Source organism: Gambusia affinis, linkage group LG23 (genome assembly GCF_019740435.1).
Source record: "Gambusia affinis linkage group LG23, SWU_Gaff_1.0, whole genome shotgun sequence".
Classification (NCBI taxonomy): Eukaryota; Metazoa; Chordata; class Actinopteri; order Cyprinodontiformes; family Poeciliidae; genus Gambusia; species Gambusia affinis.
In genome coordinates, this window is record NC_057890.1 from 12,820,135 (window position 1) to 12,841,590 (window position 21,456).

Genomic DNA, 21,456 nt, shown 5'->3' on the forward strand with positions numbered 1-21,456 from the left:
TGGTTTTTCCTAGCTAAGTTGAAGCCACTTTTTTTTTTTTTTGCCAATTTAACTCCTAAAAAGTCTGGATTGGTCTTTTCTAGTTGACCAGTCCAGCTTTCCTACTTGATTATCAGTCAAGTAACTGTTTGTCCTTCAGTTGTTGTAAAAAATTATTTTCAAAATCTGTGACTGCTGTGAAAGTTGTGTATCGAGTCCCCAGTTTACATACAGTTTCATTATCAAACAAACTGCCTTTAAATGTTAGCTAAAATGAACTCCACATGACGAAATTGTGACTTACAGTAATGCCAGTTTATTCTTCATATTTTGCCAGAAACTAACTTGTTGGGAAGAAAAGGGCAAATTGTACTTTAAAGTGCTGCACAGCAAACTTGAGAAACCTGAAGCATAACCTTGTGTGCTTTCAGAGAGAAGGTAAAACAGTTGGTCTGTCTTCCAACTATTCATACCAACTCCAGCCTTCATAGCCTTTGTACACAAGCTTTAGTCATACCCTTCACCTACAGAAGTATTTGAAGACATTGATTTCTTTTTCTGCTGTATACCAGCTACTTTTTCTCAGGAATATTTTTGTTATTAGCCTTTCTGTCAACATAATTTTTATTTGTTTGTGATTTAAAGTTGAAGTAAGAAAGCCTTGGCAAGATGAAGGACAACTTTCCCTTCAGCACTCTTATCTAATCAGTCACACTCAGACAGCGAGTTCCTGAGCTCTGCATCTCAGCTGGGAGTAACTTTGCAAGAGCTAAACAGAAACTGTTTGTGGACTTCACAGTGGAGTATCAAAGGTCCAGCTGGTGAAGGATTAGTTTAGAGTGGGCGGAGCTCCCCTTCTCACCCTTAAGTGGCCTGCAGTGACAGTCAACATTGACAAAAATCAATCTATCAATTTTTTTATATATATCAAATATTAAGTTCAAGAATGTCTCCATGTTCATAACTGCCTCTTATGCTCCAGAAAAGCATGACCGACAGCTGAGGAATGAACCAACTATCTGAGATGTTTAAAGCTAAGATGCAGGAAACAACCACACTATTGCTTTACCTACTAACATCCTTCCACTGGATAAAAGCACCAATTGTTTACACCTGCAAATACTTTTGACTAAGCAGAATGTACACCTGCAAGTAAGAGACTGTTTTAGTTTTTTGGCAGTCTCCATTGGATTATTTCTAAATTCAGCTGGACCTGATGCAGGGCTTGACATCCAACATTTTTCAAGAAAATAAACCAGTGGTCTCTGTTGTAAAACTTTTATCACAGTGCTGTGGTAAATATTCAAATTAAAACATAAAGCCACAATTACACTCTGTTCAAGGAACTGAATGATTTATCCATTTAAATGATTGAATATTTTGGATATCAAAAGGTGCATTAGCTGCTGCCTCACTTCCAGGAGAACCTTAATTATGCTTAAAGATATAATTTGCTCTTAGATATCGTCTGTAGAAGAAAAAAACTATTTTCCTGAGTACACTCACTTACCAAAGGCTATGGCTCACCCATCCAAACAATTAGATTGTAGTGTTCCAACCACTTCCATGGCCACAGGTGTGTAAGTCAACAACCTATGTAGGCAGAGTGGTTTTACGAACATTTGTATAAGAATAAGTCCTTCTCAGGAACTCCCAAAATTCTAGGATTGTACCATAATAGGATGGGAGCTGGGGAACCAATTCAGTTGCAAAATGTCCTTGTTACTATCACTGGTATTTTATCACATTGGAAGCAATGGTAGCAAAAGCAATAAACCCACTTTTTTGTAGGCCAGATAAAATCCCAGAACAATCTCTGCAGATCCACAGGCATGGAGTGTTCAGACATTGCATCGGCGACTCTATATACTTTGACTTCAGACTAACACAAGGGCAGTGTATTGAAAACAGAACTAATTAAAGTAGAAACTGTGAGCCAGACCTGCATGATCAGTGTCTGATCTCACAAATGTGCATCTGGTAGAAGGACCAAAAAGTCCCATAAACAGAATCCTATCATTGTGAAAGCCTTCCACTTGTGAACATAGTCTGAGAACTACTGGGTTCTAGTCATCTTTCTGCCTCTACTCATGCAAATAAACTAGAAAATATATTGTAAACTAGATGAAAAAACAGAAGATGCTGTATAGATCTAAATTAGATCAAAAGACATTAAGAAGTGAAAAAAAAAACCCCTAACAGATATGTTTAAATTGTCCATTTCCTTTATGTAGGCAAAAATAAGAATTGGGTAAATAACGAGTTAACTGATTTATTAACCATTCCCACTAGCAGTACATAATTGCAAAGAATACAACTAAACAGGGATAGAGTTCTAAAACTTGCAGCATTTTATATTTTCCATTGGAATTACATGGAATTTTGTCAACCTGAAAATATCTGTGTTTTCTCCGTTCTTTAGTCACACTACATAAAAAAAAATGAATTATTGAAGAGAGGAGTAAGAGGATAAAAGCTAAAATGGTCTTTCACAGCTAGGCTCAGATGAACTGCACAGGGAGAATTCATGTTATAAATCCTTCTCCCTTCAAAATAATTTTGCATCAATCTACTGATCCTCCCAAATGAAAGTGTGACTTTTGGATTTAAAATCTGCAGCAGACATGGGTCAATGCGTCCAACAGAAATCACTTTTGCAGAGCTTCACATCTGTCATGGGAAACTGATCCTAAACATCGAATCTACAACTTTCTGTCGCCCACACACTTCCGTTTCCGTGTGCCATGGCAAAGAGGATCAATGTGTCAACACAACAAAGCCAGGGTGGTGGCCTTCGTGCTGCATGACAAGGTGGGAAGATATTGAGTGGCTGGCCCCTGATCTCTGTGGTGAAGATAGCGCCTCAAGGGATGGAATAGAAAACGGAAGCAAAGAGACGGTGAGACACCAGAGCTTGAGAAAAGGGATGGCATAAAGTATAGAGATGAAGAGTAATGACGGGCTAAGAATGAAGCGGGGCAGATCAAGGCCTTTGGCTCACAGAAGTAAACAAGTAGAGAATTGTGAGAAAAAAAAATTTAAGTAAGCCAGGATATAAAAGAACATTAAAGAAAACGATGTATGTGTGAGAAATTGAGCAATATGTAGCAAAATGTCAGAGACAGTAAATCACAAAAATTTGCTGCCAGACTTCATAAGGTTTGAAATGATTTGCAAGACAAACAATTTTTAAATGCCGTATCAAAAAAACAAAAAAAAAACCATCATGCTTCGCCCTGGAGATGTGTTCATCCTGTAATGGGCATCCGTTTTCTCAGCAGAGACATAAAAGCTGTTTGAAATTGATTGAAAGATTGATGTAGCTGGCAACAGGGAGAGAAAACCTGCTGCAAAAAAATAGAGGCTGGGACAGAGGTTCATCTTTCACCAGGACAACAACCCTAAACATGAAGCAAGAGTGACAACTGGGATATTCCTGTAGAGAAATGCTATTTTAAGGTTTTAAATGGCAGCAAAAAATTTAGAGTGATCCGTTTTTAATATCCCAAGAATAGCGTCTAAAATTGTATAAATTCTGCTTGCTACTAGGAAGGAGGATACTAACAATCCTAAGAAAAATAGAAAAATGATCTACTGACCTGTTGATTGTGACAAATTCTTTCAAACATTTTTCCAAAGATTAAGCAAAAGCAGTCATGGAAGATTTCTTTAGCAATTGTTCAACAAAACTTGTTAATCTAACAATACTAGTGACGTTTTGAAGTTTGTTGCCAAATAATCTATAGAGCAGAGAAACTGAATACTTAGCAGTGTTTAAAGAATCATCAACCTATACATATATATATATATATATATATATATATAGCTCTTCTACTACTGCTTCATTGTTTACATCTACAGTGGGGACCAAGAACAGCTTGTGCATACAGCTGACATTGCTTTTTTTCCCCCCCAACAGAAATTTGTAATCATGATCTTAGTGGATTCCGTTCCTTTGCTTTTTATCTGTGGTGCAGAAAGTGCAGTGCGGCTGCGGTAGGAATAAATAACTGTTATATTTGAATATCCATATAAGCTTGCATCTGAGGGGTATGTGGGCTCACTCCACACAACGCTGCATTGCGGAGGATTTCCTTGGAATCCCTCAACACTGTAGGAAGAGCAGATATGAAAGATCTGTTTAAAAAGTCATACTGTCCCTTAGGTGGTTGTATAAAGCCACATAGTTTGGAGAACGATCATGAATGCTCAAAATTAAAGCACATGATTTAACAAGTATAGAACATATTAAAAACATCTTCTTCATCATCTTGATATATCATTCTATTCTTATAAGCCTCTGTCTCTTTCTATGGGCTCTGGGTGTGCATGTGATGCAGCTTTGTTGTTAAATTTAGTTTTGTTTACAGAATTTGATGCACTTAGTATTCACACAGTATGCATGTTTGCTCTTCTGAAAATAAATACTTGTCGTTGTGTGCACACATACCAGTGTGTGTTGACTGAAAGCAGCTAGCTTCCAGTTCTGATGACCAGGCTCAGGGGGAAAAAAAGAGGAGGAAGGGGAGAAGGAAAAGGGGTGAAGAAACTTGCTTCAACCTCTGAGGTTGATGACAGAAGAAATTAGCATTGAAATTATCCTGCCCACAATATCTTTTTACAGCAGACACCAAAAATGTTTACATTTACAAACCTGAGGGGGAAGCGGAGGGGTTCTGCAGAAAGGGACAGAGGCAGAGAGAGATGAAAGCAAAACTATTTGGTAAGGGCAAAGATAATGAGCAGCAGGATTAGGTAGAATAAAGAGCCAGAGCAGGAAAATGGGAAGAATTGCTCAAAGAAGAGATTAAATATGTCAGAACAGAAAATAAGATGCTAGAAAATGTGCTGCACTGTAGCAATAGTTTATTTGAGAGTCACACTTGATAAGGATGTGAGTTCACGCAAAGAAAAAGGAGAGGAAGTGTGTTCTTGTAAGATGAAGAAGATTCAAACAGAAAAGCATACAAAAATAACAGGGAACTGGGAAAAACAGTGTATGAGAAAGAAAGCATGAAATCTTCAGAAGATGGAGGTTTCTACAGTATTCTTACTTGTTTTTCACATTTTGTCATGCTGCAATCAAACTTCAGTGAATTTAACTACAACTTTTTGAGACAGGCCAAAATAAGTACATAATTATGAAGTGTAGGGAAACGGAGACATGGTTTTCTTTTTTCTTTCTCTCTTTTTTTTCTTACAAAAGATAACAAAAAAATACCATTGACTGTATTTCACAAATTAGAACCATGTTTCTCTCCAATTAAACTGACATTCCTTTGGGGTATATCTCTAACAGCTCTGATCATCCAGAGACTAAAATCTTTGAGTAGTCTTTCATGCAAAATTTCTTGACAGATTTGACTGAGTGCGACTGTGAACATCAACTAAAGTCTAGCAAAGGTTCTCAAATAGGCTTACGCCTGGACTTTGACTAGGGTTAGAGTTAGAAGTACACCATTTGAACAGTATGTCTGCCTCATGGGCTGCTGCACCACCAGCTACACAAGAACTGATAGAGAAATATGCAAAGAAATAACAGTGTTGGGCAAAGGAGTGGTTCAAAACAAGAATTGCAGGGAGTTGGCATTTGCCAATTGCTTCCACAGGGTGAAATAAGAAGCCCTGTGTTGCCAAGCTAACAGATACACAAGTGTAAATGTGTGCATGCTAATCCAGAGAAGGAACATTCTCTCAATCTATTATAAATAAACAGCTCAATAGAATTCTATCATTTGTTGCACCCGAGCTTTTAATGTCAGGCTCTGCCAACCTAATCCACCTTTCAGCCACATTTATGAAGCTTTATCATGTTTGCACGCACCTCAGTCGGCATCAAGGCAATCTGTGCACTAAATGGAAAATATGCTTTCACAGAAAATGAATCTAGTGAAAGTTTGTGTGAAGATTCATAAAGCCTAGCAGAATATTTGGGTGGGATTTATTAATAGGAGATGGAGAGCCACTCTGCAGACACGGCTTTCAACAAACTGAATTGCCATATCCGACTGTGTTCAAATAAGCAGATTGCAAAACATTATTCATTAAAGGATCTGACTCGATGCAAATCCATAAGGGCTCTATAGAATCCTTATTAAATCAAGCAATACAGTTTCAAATCAACCACTTAGCCTCTTTGTGTTGACTATTAAACACATCAAAAGGAAATCATTCAAGTAATTGTTCACTGTAAACTGACCGGTATCATAATCCCTGTTTACACACGTATTATCTGCTAATATGCAGGTTTACTTCAAACAAAGACTACACAGCAAAAGAAAGGCAGCAAATACCCGCACAATCCCACATTAAGTATGACTTTTGTAGATCAAATCAGTAGCATTTACCTTAGGTTGTGTTTAAATGAGATAAGGTGAAGCAGAAAAATAAACAATCCCAGCATGTCGAGATGATAAAAACTGCATATTAAGAGGGCAAAAGAATCAAATGGAAAAAAAAACATCTTTCACCATTTCTAAATAAAAAGGCATGAATAAATAAATTACAATAGATAAACAACAAAGGGAAAAAATTTCACATAGGAGCAGATTTTTGTTGTGCCTCTCAGGTTGAAATCATGACGCATGCTGGAACAGATGCAATGAATTGCAGTTTAAAATTAAATTTTGCTGCGTTTGTTTGCTCTCTGTTTATTATGATAATTAGCCACCATTTTATGAGGCTGGGCTTGTAGTGACTTTCTCCCTTCTTGCTGCAGTGATTGCTGCATTGCTTTGCTGCTGGGAAGAGGAAAGGATGTTTCTGGGTCACCAGCTGCCTCCACTTTCTGCAAGCACTGCAAGACCTCACCAGCTGTTTTCTCCCACCATCTCCACCCCGTCGAACTTCCTTTTTCTTTGTGACCCCCCCCCACCCTTCCTCTCCTTTTTTCTGTGTTTTTTCCCCATGCCATTAACAGATGCTTGCCTCTGGCTAGAGGAAAATTAGCTGTCTCCTTTTTCACTACAGCCCTACTGCAGCGTTTAATTTTGTTTGCATATTAATAAAAGAGATATCCAACGGAGTTATGCAAGCATGAAATTTCGGAGGAGATCGGCGGGGGTCAAAAATTACACAAAAATTATTCCTTTAATTTGACTTTGGTGACATTAGATGTTTGTTTATACAGATAAATCGCCTTCTGTCCTCTTCTTCATTTAATTACCACTATTACCCATGAAATGATTCATAGATGAAAAGACAGAGAGGGAAAAATAACAAAAATAATTACAAATGCAAAAGGCACAAAAAGAGCCCAGAGTGAAAAGAAGAGCAAGAATGCAAATGAAACTGGGAAAGGAATAATTGGACAAGGGTGATAATTTTAATCCTACACTAGTTAAATATGCATAAATGGGATTTAATCCACAAGGCAGCAAACGCATGGCCCTTCTGTGGTAATAACTTTAAGTGTTTTAATGCATGTCCCATATTATCGCTAAGCCATTTACACTGCATGCTGAAGTTTGAAATTGTATTATACATGGTTTATTTTAATGAACTCATGTGTTTTTGCAGGTGGGTCATGTGATTCAGTTTTGTACTCTTGTTCAATATTCTCTATAAAGAACAAACAAAAGAATTTAATATATAAAACATTTTAAAGACAAAAAGAGAAAAGAGCAAGGAAGCAATGGAATATGTTTTGAGATTACTGAATCAAGACACTTTATGTGAGCCATCAAAAATGGTGAAAATGCAGTGGCAGAGCTGGACTATAAGATAATATTTAAGTTTCAAGTTAGATGGGGATTTTCTGATTAAATCTACAAACATCGACAAAACTGGTGATAACGTAAAAACCTTTAAATACAAACCTCAATATTGACACGACATTCATGAAATTTACGGATGTATACAAATTTCTGACCAAAACCATACATGATCACAAATGAGATTACGTATTATTAACATAGATAAATAATGATCATTTTGTAGGCTACACACATATGCAAAGAAGATATGGTAACACATAAAGGTGACTGGGGGACAATTTGAATTTAAAAAATAAGCATTCACTCACTTCTGGCAAAAATTATCATTTCACTCACATGCTCTAAGCTGGAAAATGTTAAACACCCCGACAGTAGCCAATATGCCCTTGAACACAATTCACACTGTGCCACAGTTCAGTAAATCTTCTGAGAATAGCAACAGCACGCAACAGCAGCACCACCATACCATCATATGCCTCAGTTCTCCTCTCTGAATAGATGCCTTATCAGACTTGGAGTTTTTACTCAAACTTTCAGCTGAGCTAGCAAGGGCTTTACATTCATGCATTATTTAGAGTTTATCTTGCCAGCAGCCAAATCTTGATCAAAGATGGTATTATTTAAATGTTGCATTGTTAACATATTTACTGTCATACTGGCTTTTGAACCAGTTATATTTACAATTAATTGCTTTCTGAATACCGTTTTATTTTGTCCATGAGTTAGCATGCCTGGTTTTAGGACAGGCAATAAGGTTCCATTCCGATTCCTTATAACTGGCGAACACAAGAGGAACAATTAAATTTTAAGTGGGTTTCTTTTCAGAGACAGACTTGATATGAAGTGGCTACATTCAATTTGAAAAAAAAAAAACATTCAAGAGTAAAATAAAAGCAGAAAATATATCTAATTTTCTTGGGAGTAAGATTCCAGCCAAAAGGAGAAAGCATATATCCATTTTATTAATCAACACACAACATCTTAAGAGATGACCTCTGACACAGATCCAGTGTCTACCCCAGACATCTTACTGAATCCTTAATATTACAGTTGATCTGAATAGTAGAAAGGCTTTAGTGTTGCTGTTAGTTTTAAGTAAAGGTTCAGGCAAACACAAAACTATTAAAAACTGACACTATAAGAATCTTTCTGCTGTTCTAGTAGGAAAAAAGACCTACAATATAGGAAGATTTCCATCTTCAAGGAAGAAATATAAGTGGTAACTGTCTGTGAACCAGAGTGACTAGAAAGCACAGGAGATGATAAAAAGATTTTTTTTAAATTCAAGTTTTGCCTTTTATAGGAGTGCAGAGAACTACGTATACCCAAGAATAAGTTTCATCGACTGAAAGGCACCTATTCCATAGCCAGCAAAAAATTTTAAAAAGTTGTAAGATCAGACAGTCAGCATAAGTCTAGACGAATCCTAAACTTTTACATTGACATAAGGTGGTCTGTGCAATTTATTCTGCAGTTCTAACACCTCAGGATCTGTAACAACATAAAAAAAGTCTGCACTTTTGTTCCACTTCAAAGGCAAAATACCCCAAAGGTTTTGAGAGAATAAAACATACCAAAAGCAAACTTTCTAGCTCACAAAAGCTGCCACAGCTTTGTAGTTGACTTATCAATTTAACATTGATAATGTAGGACAAGAAAGCAATGTAGTACCATTAATCAAGCTGAGTAGATAACTTGCGCAAAATAATTCATCAGTTCATCTAATCCAAGTTTGCTATCATTAATAGTCTATACTTGGAAGCCTATACTTAATTTATATCATGTCATTGTTAATCTTATAATGTGAATAAAATTAAGGGCTGCAAAATAGTAAGTGAAGGTCCATTATATCCCTTATGTTACAGAAGGGGAACATTTATAAAGTTAACATTAACACTTTGTCCTTGAAGGTTTAAGGTAAAGAAGGTCATACAATTCAATACGCAAAAAAAATTGTTTGTAAGTGTGTAAGAATCATACAAGAAAATGAAAAGGCTACATTTAACCTCTTTTAAGGAGCTTTTTTTCCTTGTTTTCTAAACCCAGTGTATGTATTTAATCAGCCAGGATGTGTGAAAACATCCAACTCATAATGGGATACCTATATGGGGCTCATGCGGATTGACTAAATACAACCCATATAAGACTGGGAACCCAAAGTACACTTCAAATATGAATAAAAAAATAATAATTTAAAATTGAGCAACACGTATAAGAGCTACATATGACCCAATCTTTACCCACAGCTGGATGGACAATAAACATGAGGGCATTATGGAAGATTCTGATCAGCAACTATTAAAATAAACAAAAATAAATCCTTAAAATATATCAGCCTGTGTGACAAATCAATATAGTAAAGAACAATCTCTGTGAAATCACTTTTTGATGATATCCATTGAGCTGTACCTGTAATAGTTGGCTGGGATGTTTCCGCACAGGTCAACATGTTTCCATTGTCAAGGATTTGGATTTTTACACAGATAATGGTCAAAATGAACTCAAAGTACTAACAAAGTTCAACCAACAATGTGTCAATCTTCGAAAACGATTTTTCAGTGAGTCCTTTTCCACAAAAATCAAGGCATCTTTTCCATAAAGAGTGGCCTTTATTATTGTTTCCTAGTACAGAAATGGCAATCATGAAACTCTTTCAAGAAACCAGCTGTCACCCAAGATAAGTATCAAAGTAGCAAAAAAGCTGGCAAATATATAGTAAAACAAATATGACTGTAAGGAAATGAAGACATAAATAAGGACCTGCAAAACATAAGACTATAACAGAACACTAAATATACCACAATTGAAAATGATAACCAGGTAAGAAGATTAAAACTCAAAAGAAGTTTGGAATTAGAGAATGATGGTGAAAAATCAAACCCCCAAAGCTTCATCAGCATGACACCCACATAGCCACTAGTTTATTTTACAGCTTAATCAAAGTCTACTCTGGGTGATTATGTGGCTCTTTCTTCATGGAAGTGCCACAATTTAAGAAAAAGAAAGCTAATACCGCAGTCGAAGAATCCTTTCTAATTTATTCTCACCAGTCCTGATCTGCCAACCAAAGTTATTATGAAAGAGTCTGGATGATGTGCTGTCAGGAGGCAGTAAAAAGGATGTAATTTGAAGCAATAGGCCTGGAATAAGTATTGCCAAATTATTTTCAAAGACTAAGTAACTTTTTCCTTATCTTCCCATTTGGCCCCTAATGCCTCTTTTGCAGTGTGTAAAACGCTCATCATAACTGCTAAACTAAGCATTTAAGATGTTGAGCTGAGGCAATATATGCGTCGTCTCATCAACATACAGGAACATTAACTCCATTTGTGTACAGAATCATCTTTTCTAAAGGACCCACTTTCTGATACATGATACATCCTCATGCATCAGCAGTGCAGTCTTAGCACACATACAATGCCCTGCACAAAGTGTAAAAGAACTTCTTAAATACCATAACATCCTAGAATATACAGTTTTCTCTTCTTCTTGATATATAAAAATTAGGTGGGTTTTATGCAGGATGGGAAAAAATAAGTGAAAAAGGGGAGAAAAAAAACGTCAAAGGGGGTGCAAACCCAAAGACTACTTGTTTCTGTTTATGGTGCCTTATTGTAGTAAAAGTGACATTTTGTTGAGATGTGCACTTTCCAAATGCCCTGTGGAGGTACAAGGGGCATGCCCAGCCATGACAACCTTCTCTATGCCGTCACACTCTATCCTGACACTAAGTGCAACAGACAGAGCAGGCCACGCGCCTAAACACATTACACTCCTCCCCATCTAATGCTCAGCCAATAAAGCATTCTTTTTATCGTACCTGACGTACACCGAATGTTTGCAGATCAGAAATGAAATATTTACATGTACACACATGCTTCTGGACCTAAGACGGATTGCAATACTGTGGACTCTAATGCCCTCTGGAAGACCATCTAGAAATTTGAGCCTAATTGGCTCTATAAAGGCAACAAGCTGTGGCATCACAAGCCCTGCCAACTCTGTGTGTTTTGCAAGTGAACCAAACTGCTAAGCTTTAGACTTCCACATATATTTATGCTCAAGACTATATGAACAGATACAAAGTGAAGCAATTGGACAAAACAAAAGGTTCACCAAAGTGATTGGTGAGACAATTGTATGTTTTGAACTCTGACTCCCTGTTTATAGAATCATCCTTAGTGGATTTGGAGGGTCTGAAAGGCTAAAAGGCATTTTCACTTTCAGTAACTTAGAGAAGGTTTCAGACCTGACTGAAGAGAATATTGCTTGAATCAGAGCATTGACAGCAAACACACACACACACACACGCGCACACCCACAATCAGCTGACTATCCTGAGGAGTCAAAGGAGGGAAAAGGGGTGCAGGCTGATTTTTTTTTCAATATGACAAAACCTAAAATGTCAGTACAACTGGAGGAGCAGATGAACAAACAAGGTGAAAAACAAACAGGAGCAACATCTAACTAAAAATCTCATTTCTAATAAGCAAAGGTTAACATTTTTAAGGTTTCCAAATGCAAATACTCTAGTGGGTAAAGTTGATCCAACTCAACACTGGACAAGAATGTCATACATTGATTTAGAGAAGCAACAAAACCTACATTATCATACGGCTTTACATACTTCTTTGTGTTGACAGGACAAATCTTTACATGTCATGTAATTGCATATTAAAGTGCTTCTGCGTGACTCATAATTAGTCACGCAGGATCTCGTCTGACGTATTCATACCTGCTTTGAGATTACCATCTTTAATGTCTCAATATTGTTCCAGTAAAGATTAAACTGATAAAACAGACATGTAATGATTAAATGCATGCATGGATTTTATAAACAAACTGTCCTGCTCAGTAGTGGCTGATGGAGACGATTCAGACTGCCTAATGAAAGATGCTATCAAATTCAGGGGACTGTACAGGTATGTCTCAAAACGTGTTGGTTAAGTTATTGGTTGTAGAGCAGAAAGTTAATTTAATTGTCACTCAACTCAGAAAGTGAATCTCATAAATTGATCACACGGAGTAGAATATCACCCATTATAATAAATTGGCCTTTATTATAATTTTGATGGTTCTGGCTTACAGATAAGCTAGCAATTATGGTGTTGAATCCAAGCATAGTCACAGAAAGTTGAGTGGAACGAAAAAGTGTGGTAGGAAAAGGTGCACCAGCAATAGGGAGAATTGCAGCCTCAAGAATATTGTTGGGCAAAATTAATTCAAGAATTTATGAAGAGTGAACTCAGGACAGAGTCAGTGTATCAGGAACAATTACGTTCTTGATGCACTATTAAGAGTTTTCCCTGAGCTATGAAAATTAACTGGACTGTTTATTAGTGGTCAAAAGTAATTTTTTCAGAGGAAAAGCTGAAATTTACTTTTTATTTCAAAACCAAGGACCTGTTATTCAGTATAAAGCAATATTTGCTTTATATTTACACTAAAACATTTGATCTCAACATCGCAGACAATACCCAAATAGACTTTTTCCACACATAAGACAGAAGAAAGTTTTTATTTGTTTTCAATAGTATAAAAGAAAGGCAGCAATGCCTTTTTTGGATTATAAAATATGCCTAAATATGAAGCACTAAGATGTCTTGTATCAGCACACAATATGAGGACAATGTTTGAAAGTGTTACCATTAATGTCAGTCAAACTAGATTTGCATTTCTGCTGCTTGAGCGGCACTTATATGCTGTACTGAACTGGAACATGCGATGAAGATATAAAGTGACGTGTCCATTTTGATGTGAAGGAGTAATAGAGGTTCATCCATCACAACAAAAATTAACAGAAGCCACAGGATCAGCTCTGGAGCCAGATGGATGAGCTGGTCTATGCTGTCAACAAGAGCTTTTATTATCAGCTGAAGAGAAATAAAACCTAGCTCACTGGAAGACAGATAATGTGAAGGTGATTTGATCGCAGTATGATTGGACACTTTTACAGTGTAGCGAAGAAACTCATCCAGTCACGGGTGCAGACATGCACTGGAGTCACTTCTTGTAAATCGGTGAATTGCCATTCTTAAAGAGTAGAAATAAAGCATTTGAAAAGTCGGAAAAAGTTAGAAATACTGAGCAAAAGAATATTTAAAAGTGATTTATCTGTGCAGCTCAAAGACTCTGCAAAAAATAAAAATAAATAAATAAAAAATTTGAAGATTGCCCACAAGATCCCCTAAAAAAAAAGCAAGTGTAGAACTAAACTGTGGGTATTTTTTTTTTTTTTACTTAACATCTTTCACCACTCCCGGAGTGAATACCATTAGACAAAGATTAAATTTTCACCCCAAATGAAAATTGGCCATATAAATGCTTTCATACAAGAGCAGCAATACAATTGAAAAGTGTTTTTGTTTTTTTATACATTTATATATTTATTTATACATTTTATACATTTATATCAAAACTTTGCCGGGATAATAAGTCTAATAATTGGAGCTGTAGAAGTCCAGCCATTGGACTGACAATTTAATGCAGGTGAAAATAACTTGTGTGTTTCTGATTCATGGTTCACAGAAAAAAAAACTTTCATAGAAAAACTGTCTAGGAAATCAGCAAGAAAAAGAACCCAACCTTCAAGGTTTTGCATTGCTCAAGGACATTGTTCGGCTATATGAGTCATCTCAAATGTAATACAAGAAGTTTGATGCTTCAATAAGCACAATCAACTAAAAAGTGTTAACGTTGCTGACAGAAAATGTCCAATCTCACCTTCTTCCTCTTTTTCTGTACCTTATAAAGTACACAAAAAATATGCATGTGTGGGTAAGAGGGGGTATACACACACACACACACACACACACGCACGCACACAGAAAGATTGGTCTAATGCTCCCGAGACATTGAGTGCCCTTTCTCTCTCACTCTTATTTAATCCTGGCAATTAGTAAGAAATAATTAACGATAAAACTGAAAAAGTTTAGGGCAGAGAGCCTTGAAGATAGAGTTCTGCACCATAAGCATCCAATCCCCTTTTCCAGGTCCTTAAGGTCCTTTGCTCTGGCTCTGATCTGCACACACAAACTAGGAGATTTGAGCAACATGCTGTCCAGTCTACCTTTCTTACTTAATTTATATATTGTCTATGCAACTTGTTTAGAGTTTAGCCATTTCTTGTTTACCCAACTGACAAAGCTGCATGCAATTACCTAATTCTTACTCTTGCCTTGTAAGATCAGACTTGCAGCCTCAAATAGAAAATTCAGAACCAATGACCAAAAAGCTTGCAGATGCAACCATATTATGCAAATGTAGCATATTAAATTTTTACTCCATCACATTTGTGTAAGAAGTATACATCTGAAATTCATCGTCATGCCACATCAATATGGCACAAATCCATTTAACTAGGTTCCAAAATTTCCACTGTCTATCAAAGACTAAAAATATACAGAGCAGGAAAATGAGCACAGACTGTACAATTTTTTTTTCTTTTAAAAAGGCTACAACTAAATCATCCACAGATTAATAAATGTGAGTGCCACCAGTGTGAAAAAGTTAGACTACTGACGTATTTCAAGTGTTATGAAACATGTCTACTGCAGCCACCAGATAAGACTTTGATTGCCTTCTTGTAAAATTTATAATAGTCATTAACAAGCTGGTATAAACATGGAGCTGGCAGATGTGTTACTGTGAATGTGTGTGAAGCAACTGTACCTGGACAATGCAGTGCAGCAGTGGTGCAGGAACAGAGGTTATGACCTTGTGAAGACACTTTGGGGCTATGAGCAAGCATAATGAGGATCTGCATTTAAGCTCAAGAGAAAATGCAATCTCATTCGAGGTTACGGATGACATAATGAACCTTGTACAGACATTCTAAAAGTGCATGTAAAGACTTTAGCTCCCCCAAAGATTAATATTCACCTATCTTTCAGAATAAATCGGCAGTTACTTTATTTTATATGTATGCATGTCAGGCTGCAGTGTCTTAGCAGACAAACTGCTGAGGAAAAGTGATTCGGAAGCCAGAGCAGGATTAAAAATATATATAAATTACATTCCTGAGCACTTCTGCCCCCTGGTGGATGTTCATAAACGCTTGATGCTGTACTGTGCAAAGAAGACATCAGCAGAGGTACAGTAGAAGAGGGACTGCTAAGAGACAGTTGAGGGGTTTCTGCTTATTGCACCACCTCAGCCTCCTGAAGTGATGCTTTGATCTTTGCATATATTTAAATTCCAAAGAGGCAATAATACCAAAGGGCACGAAGGCTCATTCATTCACAAACGCAATAACTGGGATTCGAGTTTGAATTACAGAGGGACTAGACATCGTTTCATAATACTTTTGAGCAAAGTGTGCTTCATTTGCACACTATTTGATATAAGATTGTTAAAAGCTGCCTTCATAGGAAAGGTTGCATGCCACCATCAGTTAAAATGTAATTCAGATGTAAACTGGGGACACACAGGTTCTGTAAGTAGGTTATGAATCACACCGTTTGCCTAATCTTTTTGAAATCAATTAATTGAGAGGCACCAAAATTGGGCTGAAGAAGACTGGTGATAGCAAACTGGAGATAAGAGGTGATTATCATACCATTGAAAATGCTTGAAAATAAATTACTGAGTTAGATAAGACTGATCATCTCTGTAGTTTATCATTTTAGCCAGCAGATGGCATCAGCTGTTAGTGCAGTACATTGTAGTGAAGTTGGTTGCTCCTTGGATCACTGGCTGTGGTTAGGCAACCACAAGAAAACGTTTTCTCAGTCTTTCCAGATATATTAGGCATCAGCTCCAGGACTTTCACAATATTAGATTTTTTCATGCCTTTATTTTTCTCATCATCTTTAAGCCTCTCAAATATGTAGCAAAGGTAAACCTGAACATAATCAACCCAGTACAGTAACTTGTGTAAAAAGCAAAGAAATAAAAGAAGGGATTTCTAGTGCAAGGAACCATAAGATGTGAGAAGATGAGTAATGAGAGCTTAGGTATTTACTAAGAGCTTTTGTGGAAGGAAACTGCACTTGTCTTGTTTCTTGAAGAGGTTTCACCTGTTCTGCAAAGGGCTTAATCAGTGCTCTCTAATGAAAGGTGAAGCCTCTTCAAGAAACAAATCCAACTGCCTTTTTCTTAAGCTCTTAGGATGTCCTGGGTGACTGAGAAGCTACACCAGCACTTTAATACTTACAGAACCAATAGGAGGAGGTTGGAAGAAACTAATAGATTAAGAGTTTTCATCCTTGATATAAACATATCCATTTCAAGTGGTGTGTTTATTGCAACTTACAAAATGTCCTTACATTATCTTCACATCTGTTAGGCCAAAAATTAAACTTTATATGGCAAAATTTCAGCAGAACTAATTTTTAAAAATGCAAAACATTTTATGTCAGGTTTGTGCTTAATACAAAAGTCTGATTTAGAAATAACAGCTTAAGTTGTAAAAGAAGTACTTTGTTTTTCTTTTTGAAACAATGTGGATTCTAAGTGTTTGTTTTTCAAGAAATGTTTATTAGGCCTAATGAATATTTCTAAAAAGGTGAAGAAAATAGACTGAAATCCGCAGTACCTTGAAACACTGTAGGTTTTAACTCGCATTTTTTAAACTTAATTACACTCCATCCCCACTACAAAACATGGCAGGATCATACTGTAGGAATGCTCAGTATCAGAAGAGATGGGACATTTTATCATAATTTGTAGGGAAATGGGTAGAACTAAGTTAAAATCCTACAAGAAAATGTATAAGGCTGAAAGCGGCTCCACATACAGCCAAGGGTAATAAAAGTGGAGTATAGTAAATCATATTTTCATTAGCATCGCCCAGCTAAAGGTCAGGCCTGAATACAATAAAAAAGAAAGTAAGATTTTAAACTTAATGTTCACAGGGACAGTTTATTCAATCTGCTCAAGTTCTAGCAAGTTTGAAAAGACTATGCAAACATTTCCTGTCCTTAAAGCTATTGGATACACTCACCTACAATTACTGTTGCAGCATTAATTGCAGAAATGCTTGTTTAGCATTAAAGAATACATAAAAAGTTAGTCGTTCATGCTTGCTTTTTAATAGTCCTTTGCTAAAAAGGCTTTATAGCCTTTAACTTCAGATTTCAAGAGTTTAGCTTTAAAAAAATAATAATTAAAGGTTGGACTAGAGTTACAATGAACTGTGCCTTCTCATGAACAGTGATTTATTTTTGACACCAAATCCAAGATTGTATCCTCCCACTAAAAAAATGAACTTTGCAAAGTAAGTATTCTGAATACAGACTGTTAGAATGGCTCCAATTGTGGATTTATTGGACAATAGTTAAACTTCCTTGGAGACGTGTGATGCTAGTCAGCTTCACGTCGCAAATGAGCATAGAGTAGTAAAGGGAATTTTTCTGTATTTAGCCAGGTTTGAAACATTACAGACAGAAAAAGTAATGGTTATTCAAAAACATACATTTAAAACTGTTGTTTGAGCAATAGCAGTATCAATAAAATAAACATTGAGATAGAAAGGTTTGTTTCATTCCTTTGGTGCTATTCCTTGTGGAGCTATTTAGCATCATACCTAAATTTATACTAATAGGTTGACATTCAGATTAATCTAATTTTAGTCATGGCAAAAGAAATTTAATGGAAAAAGGTATAAATAAATAAGTTATTAAAGAGTTCAAAATTTAACGTATAGAAGCGATGCAATGGGTAGCTAAAGAAATGCTATAAAACACACAATGAAATGCACTACTACATTCATTTGTTAAAAATGTTGACAGCCCACACTGATAAATAGCCACAACAAAATATTGCGTCTAATCTCATCAGCCACACAGTAAAATAAGCACAAAGGGATATTGTAATTGTTCCTGTGACTGGTATACAGAGGGAGAAAACTAATGACCAATTCCTCTCAAAATTTGAATCACAAATCAAATTTGATAAATACTGCATAACTAAAAACGTGGGGAAAATAGCCAAGTAGTTTTTAGGTTCACAAAAAATAACTACAAGGAAGATTTTACATTTAAAAGTCTAAGGGGAAAAGCTTTCAAAAGCAGCAAAGCTAGAATCCCCGAGCGTTTAAACGTTAATTTATATACTGGAAGGAGCTCTAATCTGCAGGAGTGCATATTGTTTTACAAGTCCACAAGTTCTCAATGTGTGCAAGACGTTTTAGGTCATTCTAGCTATGGAAAAAAAATGTTAACCCCCTAAAATCTGCTTGAAAAATGCAGAAACACAACATGGACTTTCCCCCAATAGAAAAAGTGTACAACTTGTAAAATGAGAAAGTCTAGCCCAGAAAAAAAGTACGAGAAACATTCACAGGGAAAGGAAGAATATTCAAAAACACTCAAATGGATATTGTACATGTACACACACACCTTCATACCTGAAACATCTTTGACCTGGATGTATACCCTTTTTTACGTGAGTCCAGGATTCCCACTAGTTTGGCAAAAGACTGAAGCATCACCTAAACAAGTAGAAGAGAACATAACTTCAGAACTCTTTTGCTCACTCCTAACATCAAAAAAGTGTTATCTAAAATGACAAAGCTTTAAAATAAACACCAAAAAATATTTGATACACATTTCAAGCAGGTTAAAAACAGTGTCTGACTAGCGACAGTTCGGATGACACCGGCTGGTACCGAGTCACAACGCTTCGCATCAACTTACAGTGAACTTGTGGTGAAATAAATATAGAAAAACGATATAAAGAAAAACCTGACGTTGAAAAAAAAGTACAAAATCCAACTGTGTTTTGACTACGACCATCTATCACACACGTGGCCAGCAGTTTCTCATTAGAAAAGTTGCTTAATTTGACGCCCACCTGTCGTAGTCGTGTGGTGGAGCGCCCTGACGTAAGATTAATGAGGGGGGCGGAAACATAAATAAAAGAAACTTTCCAAAATCACTTTTATTTGTTAAAACACAGAGGAATAATCACTTCGAAATCTTTTTTGCATTAACACCATGTTGATATTTTTCCGTCATGCATTCAACGTAAGCCCTCGTTGCGTCAGCAGGCGTGTTCCGACAGCTACGTCTCACGAGACCAGCGACTATACGCGGCCGACCACGACGTGCGTCCGTCATTTGCCGTTGGTGGCGCCAGAAGAAAGGGCCGGGAGGAAGTGCGGTATTTCACTTGATCTCAAACATTAGAGTGGATAAATTAAGCTCAGGGGATTAAACCAGCCCGTCTACTCAAAGGTGGCTTGACTGTCCGGATATGTGAATGGATTAAGAGGAAAACTACATGAATGAAAGAACAATGAATGAATTCAACAGAATACATATAGTGTATAGTCTTTCTAAATTTCTAAGCTTCATATGAAAAATAAAAGAATAAATATCTTATAACATAAGACACATTCTTTTATAAATATCATATTTATAAAGGTGTTTATAAACATAAATATCTTTATAAACATAAAAATATTTATTTATTTTTCCTCTGGGATTCTTTGTAACTAAAACAAATTATTTAAAAAAAAATACATCATAAAATATATTTTATCTGTTTTGGGTTAAGCACAAAACAGAGCAATTCGTTTATAGTGTGATTAATCTCGCATGTCAAGAGGCGCAATATTTCTTGAGACATTAAATAAAATAATCAAAGAACTTTACACTTTATTTCCAAAATTCAGAGAAGCAGATATTAAATTAAATAATTAACAGAAATAAAGGCTATCAAACGTCCACACGTGAGTCATTAAATTATTTCACTTAGTCAAGTTTCTGTTCCTAAAATAAATTGGCTTTTCAGTAGTACTGTAATTTACTGAAATGGTCTGTAGGCTATAGCCTAGCATAGTACACATTGTAAATGTTTACATTGTCCATTGACATTATTTTAGCTTTATGCCATATGTTTGCTTCTCAAATGTAATATACCTCATCTAAATACTTCTACTGCTTTGGTAAAAACCAACTGCATGTTTGCTATGTACTCAGGCATTTGTAGAATGTTTAATTCCTTATTATTTTTGACATCAAGGTACACACAACTCAGTTTTCTTTTCTTTTTTAACAAGAGATTAAAAAGCACCAACAAAAGTAAGAAATTTTAGTATACCAACAAAGAATGTTCTTCACATATGTTATTTAGAAAAAAAAAACCCATAAAGTTCAACAAGATTTCTAAGCGACATGATCAGACAAAAGACAAAATATAATAAAATGTTTAAGGGTGCGGCGGTGGTGCCAGGATAAAGTGTACGACCCACGTACACGGCCGTCACATTGAGTCACAGTTTGTTGTCATTTGCCGACTGTTTTCCCTTTCTCTTACTCTACTCTGTTACATCCTCCTTTTCTGTCCACTTTGTCAAATAAAAAGCCTCAAGCAAAAAAAAAATTTAAAAATGTGTGGACCAGGGAGAGTTTATGAACCTTGAAATCTCCCAATTATGTTAACTCAGGACATAAAGACAAACACAAAACTAAACAAAATGAAAAGCCGATAGTCATTTTAATTATTTTCAGAAGTATTTTTCATAAATCCACAAGACAAGGACATTTCTAGCTATTTTGTGAAACTTAGAAGGGTCAAGAAAATATTCAGGTAGCTACACTGCTTAACACAACATTAAAATACTTTAACTCATTTTGTTACATACTAACTATCACACTGAACATTCCATCCATTGTGTGCAGAATGGTGGTGGCAGCATCATGTTATGGGTATACTATTCTTCAGTAAGGATATAAAACTACTTCTGGTATCAAAATAGCTCATAGCTTAAGAGAACAAAGTACAACAACCAGGTTTTTGGTTACACAGATGTGCAAAA

General features: G+C 36.1%; 1 long non-coding RNA gene across 1 annotated transcript in view; it reads right to left on the reverse strand.

Moving 5' to 3' along the window:
- Nucleotides 1-21,456, reverse strand: part of LOC122826153 — a 34,311-nt gene that overhangs the window by 6,157 nt on the left and 6,698 nt on the right. The window contains exon 3 of the long non-coding RNA XR_006369742.1: nt 19,042-19,125. This is a non-coding gene — a long non-coding RNA (uncharacterized LOC122826153). The remainder of the gene's footprint in view (nt 1-19,041; nt 19,126-21,456) is intronic.